We start from the raw sequence: 11,811 nt of genomic DNA, 5'->3' as shown, positions 1-11,811 counted from the left end.
GTGTGTGTGTGCGCGCGTGTGTGTGTGCGTGCGCGATTAGTGTGCAATTAGGTTTTTTAATCCGGCCCAACGAACTTGTCCAAATTATAGTAAAAACAGTGCCTGAAACTCATGAGAAAAAGTTAGCAGACACCATGGCAGGCAACTACCAGGGCAGACAACTCAGAAATGTTGCTAGCCCCATTTTTCACAACTTGAAACACAATCAGACTACTAATGGCAAAAAAAAACACCCATAAAGTTGCCTGCCCCATTTTTCACAACTTGAAACACAATTCGACGACTAATCGCAAAAAGAAAAACAAAAACAAAAAAAGAAACTATGTTGGACAGTATAACGGATTTTTTTTTAAATTAAGGATGTACCTACCACAAATACCCTTGCTGAAGATGTCTGTGTTGCGTTGTCTGCTACAAGCCACTAAGCGCCTTTCAAAACTCTCAAGAACACTTTACAGTCACGGGATAACGTATTATTTACGTTTTGTAGTGTCATAAATGTTGCTAGCTTCTTTTGAATCTTTCTTCTGGGGCTGAGGTTCTGTGCATCTACTTTGGAAAATGATATGCAAATGCACGGCCTTATAACGCTCGGGAAAATCCGGAAGGAAGAAGGCTTCTGATTGGCTGCCGTGCAGAGTATGCAAATTTCAGCTGCAGGTAGGATATTTAATGCAGCCTATGTCTGTGTGATTGGCAACGATACACGTGTACTGTTTGCATATTAAGGCGAGGGCGTCCGTGGCGAGTTTGTAGAGCATGCGGTCAGGACAATCCATCCATGATTTTGCGGCGTTTAACACAAGTAGATATTATTGAGCTCGAGTATTTCGCTGTGTAATCATGTTTTGAATGTTGAAAATGATTCAATTTTTCAATAAATGTTGATTTAAATGAAGTTTTATTAGATTTAGTTGATGATGCTCAAGGGACAGCTTTGAGTGCACAAACAAGAAGTGACGTGATTGTCTGCTTTCATGAGAGTGAGTTGGACTAGTACTGCAAGAGATACACCAATAAAAGTTACAAAAAATGTATGGTCAGTGAACAAGTAACAGAGTCCAACAGAAATTATTTTTCTGTTTTGTTTATTTTTTTAATGCATTTTGTTTCAATAATTGTGACCAAAAAATATTTACTTGACTGGTTAGCCTTGGTGTGTGGAGCTTTCATGTTCCCCATTTTATGCCTTCCAAGATGAACCTTTTTGGATTCCGTCACCCGACATTTCCATCAAAGAATCTTGAGATTTACTTCCCCAATTGTTCATTTGGGAGCTATAAATTTGTGTTGAAAAGAGATCCATAGGTAAGAGGCATGGAGCAATAAAACTGCAAACTGCCTGGGAAGGACAAGAGAATCCAATCCACAAATAACTTTAAACTGAGATCAATCATAGAGCAAAACTTCTCGGAATATAATATAAAGGCTGTGAGGAAAACAAAACTGAAAATGTCTTGAGAATGAAAGCACTTGAGAACAGAGTCATAAGCAAGTTTTAATAATCCGACAGCAAGTTGTCAGTCTTTAATGGCAGGTGGTAATGAGGCATGATGAGAGACTAGCGCAGCTCATGACAGAACACCTACTCTCAAACTGGAGACTGAAAAAAAAAAAAAAAAGACACTATCATGGCATTTTTCATCTTTGAGCACCTGCCCATCCAAAAGTCTTTGTTGGCGCCTGTTTATAAATAGCAGTCATTGGTCGGCTTCAACAGTTTTTCGATGTGTCAAGTCTCTCTTACTAATTAGTCGAACACCAGATTAGTGTTTGTGAAACAGGCACGGACTGAGAAGATGTTGTTGCTCCTTAATGCAGCTTTTACTCAACTACAAATGTTATTTAGTTGAAGGTTAATATGAAAATGAGTGTGTGGATGGACCATGCACTTGTTAACTGAAGCTTCATGGGGTCTGGACCAAGCCAGCAGGAAAAGTCAGGTCAGGAAAAGAATATTACCCATTACATAAAAATAAAAAAACTGTTACCTGTCCATTCAATAAATATGTTTTGTTTCTTTTAATGTGACCTTGTATTTTCATTTATTGTCAAACTTTCAACATCAGCAATAATTGTTAAATATATTTTCCATTCTAACTGCAGCTTCAATTTCATTTATAATATAACTGACATTAAACCAACCATTATACAAAGTACCGTATAAGTGAATGGTGCATCTTACTAACTGTTTGCTGGACCTTTTCACTCTGACACATTCCTCAGATGCCTAAATGCTTATGATAAATTGGCTTCATGTATGAGGAGAAAAGACGGGATAAAGGAAAAAAAATCTTTTTTTCCCAGCAAAATACATGTACGGTAATGAAAAATAATTTTAAACGTGTTTTGTATCATGTTCATTCATTTTAAACACATGTTCAAGTTGAAAATAAATACATTTGTTCATCATTACATTCATTATTTTTAGTCGGCAACGTATTAATACTCTGTAATGTGGCACAGCTAACTCGCTTAAAAAATTAGTACAATCCTATTAGAAAGTTGCTGCTGCGCTTCACGAGATATGGAAACGCACACATACGCGATGACACACAAACACACAGACACAGGCACACACCCTCACACACACGGATGAATATGCACACTCCCATCGCACACGCACGCACACGTACACAGACACGCGCTCGCACGCACACACGCATGAGCGCGCACACGAGCATGCACACTCACACCCGTACGCGCATACAGTCGGAGAAAATGAACTTCACCTCTTGCACGACAGTCCATTGTAACGCTATGGACAGTGCGAGGATGTCATTTACTGTATGTAGCCAGTCTAGACACAAAATAAATAAGACTGGGTTTTTCTTCTGTCTGCGTGACTTTGTCACTTAATACTGTACTGTATTGAACTATGAATAAATAACTTTGATTTACCGAATGCAGTTACAGTCGTCTAAAAGTTTGAAGAAAAACAATCAGACATTTCTGTTTTATTAAATTGTTCACAAATGTTCAACATCAAGTACAACATCAAGGTTTACACAGCATGCAATGAAACAGTTTCCCATTTCTTCCCAAACGTCTGTGTAAGCTCTCAGTCGTACAGGAGTGGTCGATCAATGAAAAGGGTTTTCAGCTGTCATCTGTACTTCTTTGAAGGTGTTGGACGTTTCTCGCCTGTTGTCCAAGAGGCTTCGTCAGTAAACTAAAAATGTTGCTGGTAGCTCTGGCCCGATATATATCCCTACTTTTCCAGAGGTGGCGGTGCCAGCCTTCTGCTATGATAGGCCCCTACTCTGAGGTTGGGGGGAGCAGAGGACCATTTCCTGAGGCTACACTGATTACCTCTATTGTTCTGACTGATTATGGTCCACGCCTGGCCTAATTGCCCCATTTGCCCTGGTATCACCTCATCAGCATGACTAAGCCTATGTGGTAACAATCTAAGGAGTCTGTTGTAAGCACGATCCAAATGAAACCTCACACCACCATGGCGATTTAGCGAAGGGTTTTGGTGTTTTATCGAAATAGCTTCTTTTACTCCCCCTTCAAACCATCTATTTTCTTTCGCAAAGTTTTTAACTCACTGTCGTCAAATGAGTGGTTGCTGGCTTCATGTCGATAACAAACCACGTCCGCACTCAAAGAAAGGGGGTGACGAAAACTAGTCCGCCAGCCAACATCTCGTTTGTGTTTTTCGATGACCTTCTTCTGCTCGAGCGTAATTTTCTTTTGTGTCCTCTTCGGCTAAACACTAGCCTGTGGTGGGGTCTTTTTCTGTCCCATAATAGAAAAAGTACTACACTCGATAACAAACCACATCCACACTCAAAGAAAGGGGGTCACGAAAACTAGTCGGCCAGCCACTGTGGCGCTGTTCGACCGTGTGGTTTGGTGTACATTCGCCGAAAACTAGTCCGCCAGCCACCGTGGCGCTCCGTGTGGTTTGGTTTGTCCGCTGAAAACTAGTTTGTCAGCCAAGACAATCTCTTCTTCTTTTCCTTTCGGCTTTTCCCTTCAGGGGTCGCCACAGCGAATCAATGTCCTCCATCTAATGGTTTTGTGCATCCTCTTCTCTCACACCAGCGACCTTCATGTCCTCTTTGACCACATCCATAAACCTCCTCTTCGGTCTTCCTCTCGGTCTCCTGCCTGGCAGTTCAAGGCTCAGCATCCTACTCCCGATATAGTCACTCTCTCTCCTCTGGACATGTCCAAACCAAATCTCAGTCTGGCCTCTCTGACTTCCTCTCCAAAGCCTCTAATATGAGTTGTCCCTCTAATGTACTCATTCCTGATCCTATCCAACCTGGTCACTCCCAAAGAAAACCTCAACCTCTTCAGCTCTGCTACCTCCAGCTCTGCTTCCTGTCTTTTCTTCAGTGGCACTGTCTCCAGTCCAAACATCATGGCTGGTCTCACCACTGTTTTATACACTTTTCCTTTCATCCTAGCTGAAACCCTCCGATCACACATCACACCTGACATTTTTCTCCAGCCGCTCCAGCCTGCCTTGACATGCTTCTTCACCTCTTTTCCACACTCTCAATTGCTCTGGACAGTTGACCCCAAGTACTTAAAATCCTCCACCTTCTTTCTCTTCTCCCTGTAGCATCACTCTTGCACTTGGATCCCTCAAGTTGACCCTCAAGTACAGTGAGACCTCAACTTACGAACTTAATTGGTTCCCAGACAGAGTGTGTAAGGCGAAAAGTGTGTACCTAAAAAAAATCCCATAGGAAACCATTAAAATGGGAATAATCCGTTCCCGGGTTTCCATAAAATATAGTTTTTAACTAAATAAGCCTTAAAACTACACACAACATACCTTGTTCTATGTATAATAAATGTACTATTGTATTGTAATGAAAGAAATACACTGCATTGTATCATAAAGTCACAAAGAGAGGCACATTACATGAGGACTGTAATTAAAGAAATAAACTGTGCTGTAAAATAAAGTTTTATTTACCTTTTTGATGGTCGTTGATGGCTTATGGAAGGAGAGTAACCTTCCATAAGGACTGTCAGTAACTTAACCTCTAGTGTTGTCATGATCTGGTTGGCGACCAACGGGGGGCGCTGTCGGCCGCACCTACACCTGCACAGGTGCTGGTCGTCCCGATCAGATTGGCGACCAGCGGGTAGCGACGTCAGCCCTGCCTGCAGCCTCGCAGGTGCTGGTCGTTTAATCATTGACACTTAAAAGGACACCCGGCACGATCATCCGGTGCCGGTTCATTGTTTGCTGCATGCATTGTGTATGTGTTTGTTTAACCTTGGCGGAGTTTTACTTTTGGTCTTCTTTTGCTACTTTGTATTTTTTCCGTTCAGATTATTTTGATGTTTTACATTTTGTTCCTGCTGACCTTTATTTTAATACAATTTGTCAAACAACCTCCTGCTCCCTCCTGCCTGCTTTTTGGGATCCGCACCCGCCATCACCACCTCGCAAACCGTAACAGAATGAACCGACCAACCATTGGATCCCGCAGGTACATCGGACCCGTCTCATTTCCACCCTGTGCCTGGCAATGCTACGTCCACGTTAGTCGAGTTTGAATTGCGTCACTCGACGAGCCGTAACGTCCACGTAAACGTCTGGCCGAGACCTCCTTCCAGGTGGCCGTCCAGGGTGACACTGGCTGACTGGCAGTGCGCGCCCACGTCCAGCCACGCTGTCGTCGTGCATGACGAATTGAGTCTCATCCACGACGAGCCGTGCAACGTCCGCGTCAACGTCAGTCCGAGACCCCACTCACCGCTGGATCCCGGAGCGGTTCTGGACTGGTCTCGTTACCCCGGTGCCGGGCAGTTCACGCCCACGTCGGCGTCCGGCCGAGACCTGGTCCCATATGGCCGTACGGGGTGCCATTCTGCGCCTGGAAGTGCGACGTCCACGTTGAGCCATGCGCCGTCGCGTGAATGTGCGAGAGGGATCGCACTCACGCCCACGACGATCCGTGCCGCGCCTTTGTCCACCCCAGGCCGAGTCCCGTTCCCATCAGGCCGCCGCCCGTCGTATGCTGGAGAGGCAGCGGTTGCCCTCTCCACTGACCGTTCCCTGGCAAGTGGACCTTTTGGGAGACTGTTGGGACTTCTGGAAGCAGCCCCATGAAGGGGGGGTACTGTCATGATCTGGTTGGCGACCAACGGGGTTGTTTGCTGCTTGTTTGCTGCATGCATTGTGTATGTGTTTGTTTAACCTTGGCGGACTTTTACTTTTAGTTTTCTTTTGATACTTTGTATTTTTTCTGTTCAGTTGATTTTGATGTTTTACATTTTGTTCCTGCGGACCTTTATTTTAATACAATTTGTCAGGCAACCTCCTGCTACCTCCTGCCTGCTTTTTGGGATCCGCACCCGCCATCACCACCTCGCAAACCGTGACAAGTGTGGCTTCTCTTCTTTTTTCTTTGGAGACTCCTCATCATTTTTGCTGATTAAAAACCTCTTAATTGACACCTTTTGCTTTCTGACTTGTAAGGTCTTACGAAGCTGAGGCATCACATCATCGTTCATCATGTTGATGATTGTCATAGCCAATCTTTTCTGGATGGAACTGTTCAGTAAAAGCCTGCACATCATTCCACTTTGCCAACATTGCCTTCTCCTCCTCGCCCTCAGATGTTCTCGAACCATCCGTTACTGGCTTTAAAATCCTCAATAAGCGCCGAACTTTCAGGTTGGCGCATGGCGATATCGGCGTGAATTAGCCATGCTTTCTTGCATAAAATAGCTTTACTCACGCTGTCGCCGGATAGCTGCTTTTCGTGAATCCAAATTAACAAAAGTTTTTCAACTTCTTCGATTGCCTGAGATCGCTTTGAGAGCACGGAAACACCTTTTGCAACAGACGCACCTTTGATGGCTTCTGTGTTCCGGAGAATGGGAGCAATGGTTGACTTAACATAGCCGTGCTCAGCCACTAAATCACACAAACGCACACCTCGTTCGTGTTTTTCAATTATCTCCTTCTTCTCAGCGACGGTGATTTTATTTTGTGTCTGCTTGGGCTGAACACAAGCCTGTGGTGTTTTTTTTCTCGGTCCCATCATAGTAAAATTATCAGCAAAAAGCTCCAAGTAGGCGATCGACGTGTGCATTCAATTAGAGGGGGTGTGAAAAGTAGCGACGGCTGGAGCGCTGTTCGGTCGTGTGCTTCCGCCGAAGATCACTCCGCCAGTCGTGGTGGGTGTGTATTATGAAAATAGTGCTTATTATAAGGTTTAATTTTCATAAATTTGATGTTCTTAAGACGAAAAGTTTGTCAGATAAGGTGTTTGTAAGTTGAGGTCTCACTGTACTTAAAATCCTTCACCTTCTTTATCTCTTCGCCCTGTAGCATCACTCTTGCACTTGGATCCCTATTATTCACAAACATATATTCCGTCTTGCTGCGACTGATCTTCATTCCTCTCCTTTCCAGGGCATATCTCCACATCTCTAGTTTCACTGCCACCTGCTCCCGGTTCTCGCTACAGATCACAATGTCATCTGCAAACATCATGGTCCAAGGAGATTCTTGTCGAACATCGTCTGTCAGTCTCTCCATCACGATAGCAAATAAGAAGGGGCTCAGAGCTGACCCCTGGTGGAGTCCCACCTCCACCTTGAATTCCTCCGTCACACCGACAGCACACCTCAAAACTGTCTTACAGTCATGAAACATGTCTTGCACCGCTCTGACATACTTTTCTGTCACTCCAGACTTCCTCATGCAATACCACAGCTCTTCTCTGGGCACCCTGTCGTACGCTTTCTCCAGATCTACAAAGACACAATGCAATTCCTTCTGGCCCGAGTGCCTTTTCCCCCTTCATCCTCTTCAGCGCCCTCCTCACTTCATCCTTCCTAATGTTTGCTACATATTGGTCCACAACAGTCATGTCTTCTACTCTTTGTTCCTTCTCATTTTCCTCATTCATCAATTCTTCTAAGTACTCTTTCCATCTTGCCATCACACTACTGGCACCTGTTAATACATTGCCATCTCTATCCTTCATCACCCGAACCTGCTGCGGGTCCTTACCAACTTTGTCTCTATGTCTCGCCAGCCTGTAAAGATCAGTCTCGCCTTCCTTGCTGTCCAGTCGATCATACAAGTCATCATAGGCCTCTTGTTTGGCCTTTACCACCTTTACTTTAAACGTGCGCTGCATCTCCTTGTACTGCTGTCTACTCTCGTCCGTCCTATCAGTGTCCCACTTCTTCTTTGCTAACCTCTTTCTCTGTATACACTCCTGCACCTCCCCATTCCACCACCAAGTCTCCTTATCTACCTTTCTCCCACTCGATACACCAAGTACTTTCCGACCTGTGTCTCTGATTATGTTCGCTGTAGTTTGCCAGTCATATGGAAGTACCTCTTGCCCACCAAGTGCTTGTCTTACCTCCTTCCTAAATGTTATGCAACACGCTTCCTTTTTCAACTTCCACCATTTTGTCCTCACTTTAGCCTTTGGCTTCTTCATCTTCCTCACTGCCAGCGTCATCCTACACACCACCAACCTATGCTCTCTGGCTACACTCTCACCAACCACCACTTTGCAGTCACTGATTTCCTTTTGATGGCGCCGTTGACACAAAATGTATTCTACCTGTTGTAATGTCATGATAGGCTAGCTCTCAGCGGGACAGGACAAGGAGCGCAATGGGCGACTGGTTTGAATGCAAACAAAGGTTTTAATAATGGGTTTCAGGGGGAATTCACAAGCAACAAATGCAAGAATGGTGTCTCTTCCTGACTTAAATCATAATAAAGTCTCTTTTGAGGTGAAACTGAAGACTGAGTTCTCTTCCATGCGTTTCTAGGCCTCACCCTTCTTGATGTCCTTCTCAGGTAGCCTAGCCACCTTTAGCAAGGGTCCAAATCCAGTGTTCTGTCGTATGGTCCCAACTGGCGATGAGTTCCATGCAGCAATCAGATTCTCGACAGAGCACAGCAATGGAGCTTGTCTCCCCGGCCTCCACACTCAGAGGCTCTCTGCCTTAAAAGCCTTGCTTGCCAATCAAACCGTGATCAGCCACAGGTGTGGGGTTTGAATTGCTGCCTTCCACCAGATGGGGCCAAAATTCTCTCTGGGTGAAGCCATCTTAGGGGAATGTATTTGCCCTCCAGGACCCAGCCTCTCGTGACATCACACAGTGTACTTCTGCCTTCGCTCTTATAGGTCACCCCATGTTCTTGCCTCTTCTGAAAGAAAGTATTCACAATAGCCATTTCCATTCTCTTAGCAAAGTCAACCACCATCTGTCCTTCAGCGTTCCTCATCGGGAGTCCAAACCTGCCCATCACCTCTTCATCATCTTTAATCCTGCGCCAAAATGTCCATTTAAGTCTCCACCAATTACAACCCTCTCACTCGGGATGTTCTGTATGACTTCATCAAAGTCCAACCAAAATTTCTCCTTCTCTGCCAGCTCACATCCTACTTGTGGAGCATACCCACAAACAACATTGAACATTGAACTTCAATTTCTAGCTTCAGACTCATCATTCTATCTGATACTCTTTTTACTTCTAAGGCATTCCTAACAAACTCCTCTTTTAAGATAACCCCAACTCCATTTCTCTTTCTGTCTTCACCATGGTACAACAACTTAAACCCTGACCCTAGCTTCAAGCCTTGCTCCCTTTCCACCTGGTCTCCTGGACACACAGTATGTCTACCTTCCTTCTCTGCATCATGTCAACCAGCTGTCTACCTTCACCTGTCATTGTTCCTACATTAAAAGTTCTTACTCTTAGTTCTATACTCTTGGTGTTCCATTTCTCTTTTTTCCTCCGGGCACACCTCCCTCCTCTCCTTCTTCGACAAACAGTATTCCATTTTCCACTGGCACACTGAAGGTCAACAGTACCAATGGCGGCCGTTGTTAACCCGAGCCTCGACCGATCCGGTATGGGATTCAGAGGTTTGATTCGCATATTTGTTTTGGCAAAAATTTTTTACGTCGGATGCCCTTCCTGACACAACCCTCTGTATTTATCCGGGCTTGCCACCGGCACAATAAGACACTGTCTTGTGCCCCTTGTGGCTACATTGCCCCCTTGTGGCTACATTTGCCCCCTTGTGATATGATATGCTCGCGAATGTAATGTTCTTGAGGTGAATAGTTCGTGAGCTAAAGCTGTTCGTAAGCTGAGGTATCACTACTATGATATTGCAATTTGAAAGACTAAATTGATGTTGGTTAATCAAATAAAGTTTAATCAGTAACTTTCTTCTGCAGAGTGTTGAATTTTCTTCTCATGTTTGATTGCAATAAATATTTGCTTCTTGTTTAAAACAGATTCTTATCTTGGTTTCAGAGATGCCCTCAGCCTCCTCAAGGCCCCAAACTCAGTCATCGGATTTTGATCCTGTGTCACATCCACCTGCCATTTTCATCACTGCCCCATCACAAGATGACATCTATGCTTCCTCATCGAACTTCACTATCGCCGATGCTGTCAAAGAACAAAGGCCGCCCTCAGCACCCATTGTTGTTGGCAAAAATTTCATGAAGCGAAAGTGATTAAAAGGTTTACCATTGGTGTCACTGATGATGTTGTGGTTCACTTCCTTAACTTCCGTTTCAGCAGTATATGTTAATTTCCCTCTTTATCTCTCCATATGTGCCTTGGAATTGACTGGCCGCCAGTGGAGGGTGCAGTCCACTGAATTCAGCCTGACTGAATTCAGCTAGTTCAGGGGTCGGGAACCTTTTTGACTAAGAGAGCCATAAAAGTAAAATATTTAGAAATGTTTTTCAGCAAGAGCCACACGCACGCGCGCGCACACGCACACACGCGCGGCCACTTTTCAACAAAATATCAGAATGCATTATTTAAAATAACTTTGTGATAGTAATCACTATTAACATGAATGGTTTTCCGTTCCTCGTGTTTGGTAAAAATCCAGGAAAACAATCGGAATGAAATTCAATTTGCCGGTCCAGAGGCGAAGAATCAGAACATTTTCTCTCCTCTAATGCTCCGGGGCATTCACGCTGAAGTGCACTAGTTGGGCTCAAAGGGGCGTTTACCTGTTTCAACATGACGGCCACTATCATCCAATCAACATGGCGCTTTCGGCCATTGTAGGTCAGTGTCATCCAATCAAAATTGCGCTTTCCGCTAACTGCAGCCCCTGAGCTAGTTAAACCTATGAAACATGAACACATTGCAAATGTAGAAAATAGATGGATGAATGAGCCATATAAAGTATATATATTAGTGCCTATTTCATTGTGATCAAATGCATAAATTTATAGTTCAGTTTGTGTTATCACGCAATCTTTGCAGAATCAGAATCATATGTTAAACACACTAGGAATGCGTCTCCAGTAGTACAAGCTACCCATTTATCATCAATGACAAGTAACTATGATCAACAAGGACATGACAAATCAGTATGGAAGGTCATTCTGTAATGTTAACTTCCCTACAAATATGTTCCCTCTGAGTACCAGGTACCATCCGGTCGTAAGTCAAAATCCATTTAAAATGTTGAACCGAGACTGTGTGAGAAATGAATTGCAAATGACCTGATTCGGGCGCCACGGGGGCGGGTGGGAGGGAGTCTGGACCCCCGGTGTTCTATCGGTTGCCGTCTCCCCGGCCTTACTCCGCTTTCCCCGCGGCCCGACCCCGCGGCCCGACGACGCGGCCCGGCCCGACGACGCGGCCTGGCCCGACCCCGCGGCCGTCTGCGGCGCCATTCTCGTCGCGGCTTTCTCGTCACGCCGGTCCCGCGCGTCCGAGCGCTGATGCCCAACCCGCATCGGCTCTGGTGCTGGCCGGACCATGGCCGGCGCCGGGGGACCGTCCCCCCGCCTGCGCAATCGCGACCCATCGGA

The 11,811-nt window shown here is 45.0% G+C and overlaps 1 long non-coding RNA gene across 1 annotated transcript; it reads right to left on the bottom strand.

Moving 5' to 3' along the window:
- Positions 1-10,286: 10,286 nt before the first annotated feature.
- Positions 10,287-11,528, bottom strand: LOC148898401 (uncharacterized). The gene is made up of 4 exons (XR_016115117.1): positions 11,500-11,528; positions 10,828-11,117; positions 10,502-10,683; positions 10,287-10,420 (listed from the first exon to the last, which is right to left on the bottom strand). It is a non-coding gene; the product is annotated as an uncharacterized LOC148898401 (long non-coding RNA).
- Positions 11,529-11,811: the final 283 nt, after the last annotated feature.

Source organism: Hippocampus bargibanti, linkage group LG05, assembly GCF_051943395.1.
Source record: "Hippocampus bargibanti isolate YZ-2025 linkage group LG05, ASM5194339v1, whole genome shotgun sequence".
Lineage (NCBI taxonomy): Eukaryota > Metazoa > Chordata > Actinopteri > Syngnathiformes > Syngnathidae > Hippocampus > Hippocampus bargibanti.
The sequence above is the reverse complement of the archived record's forward strand: the minus strand, read 5'-3'. Positions and strand labels throughout refer to the sequence as shown.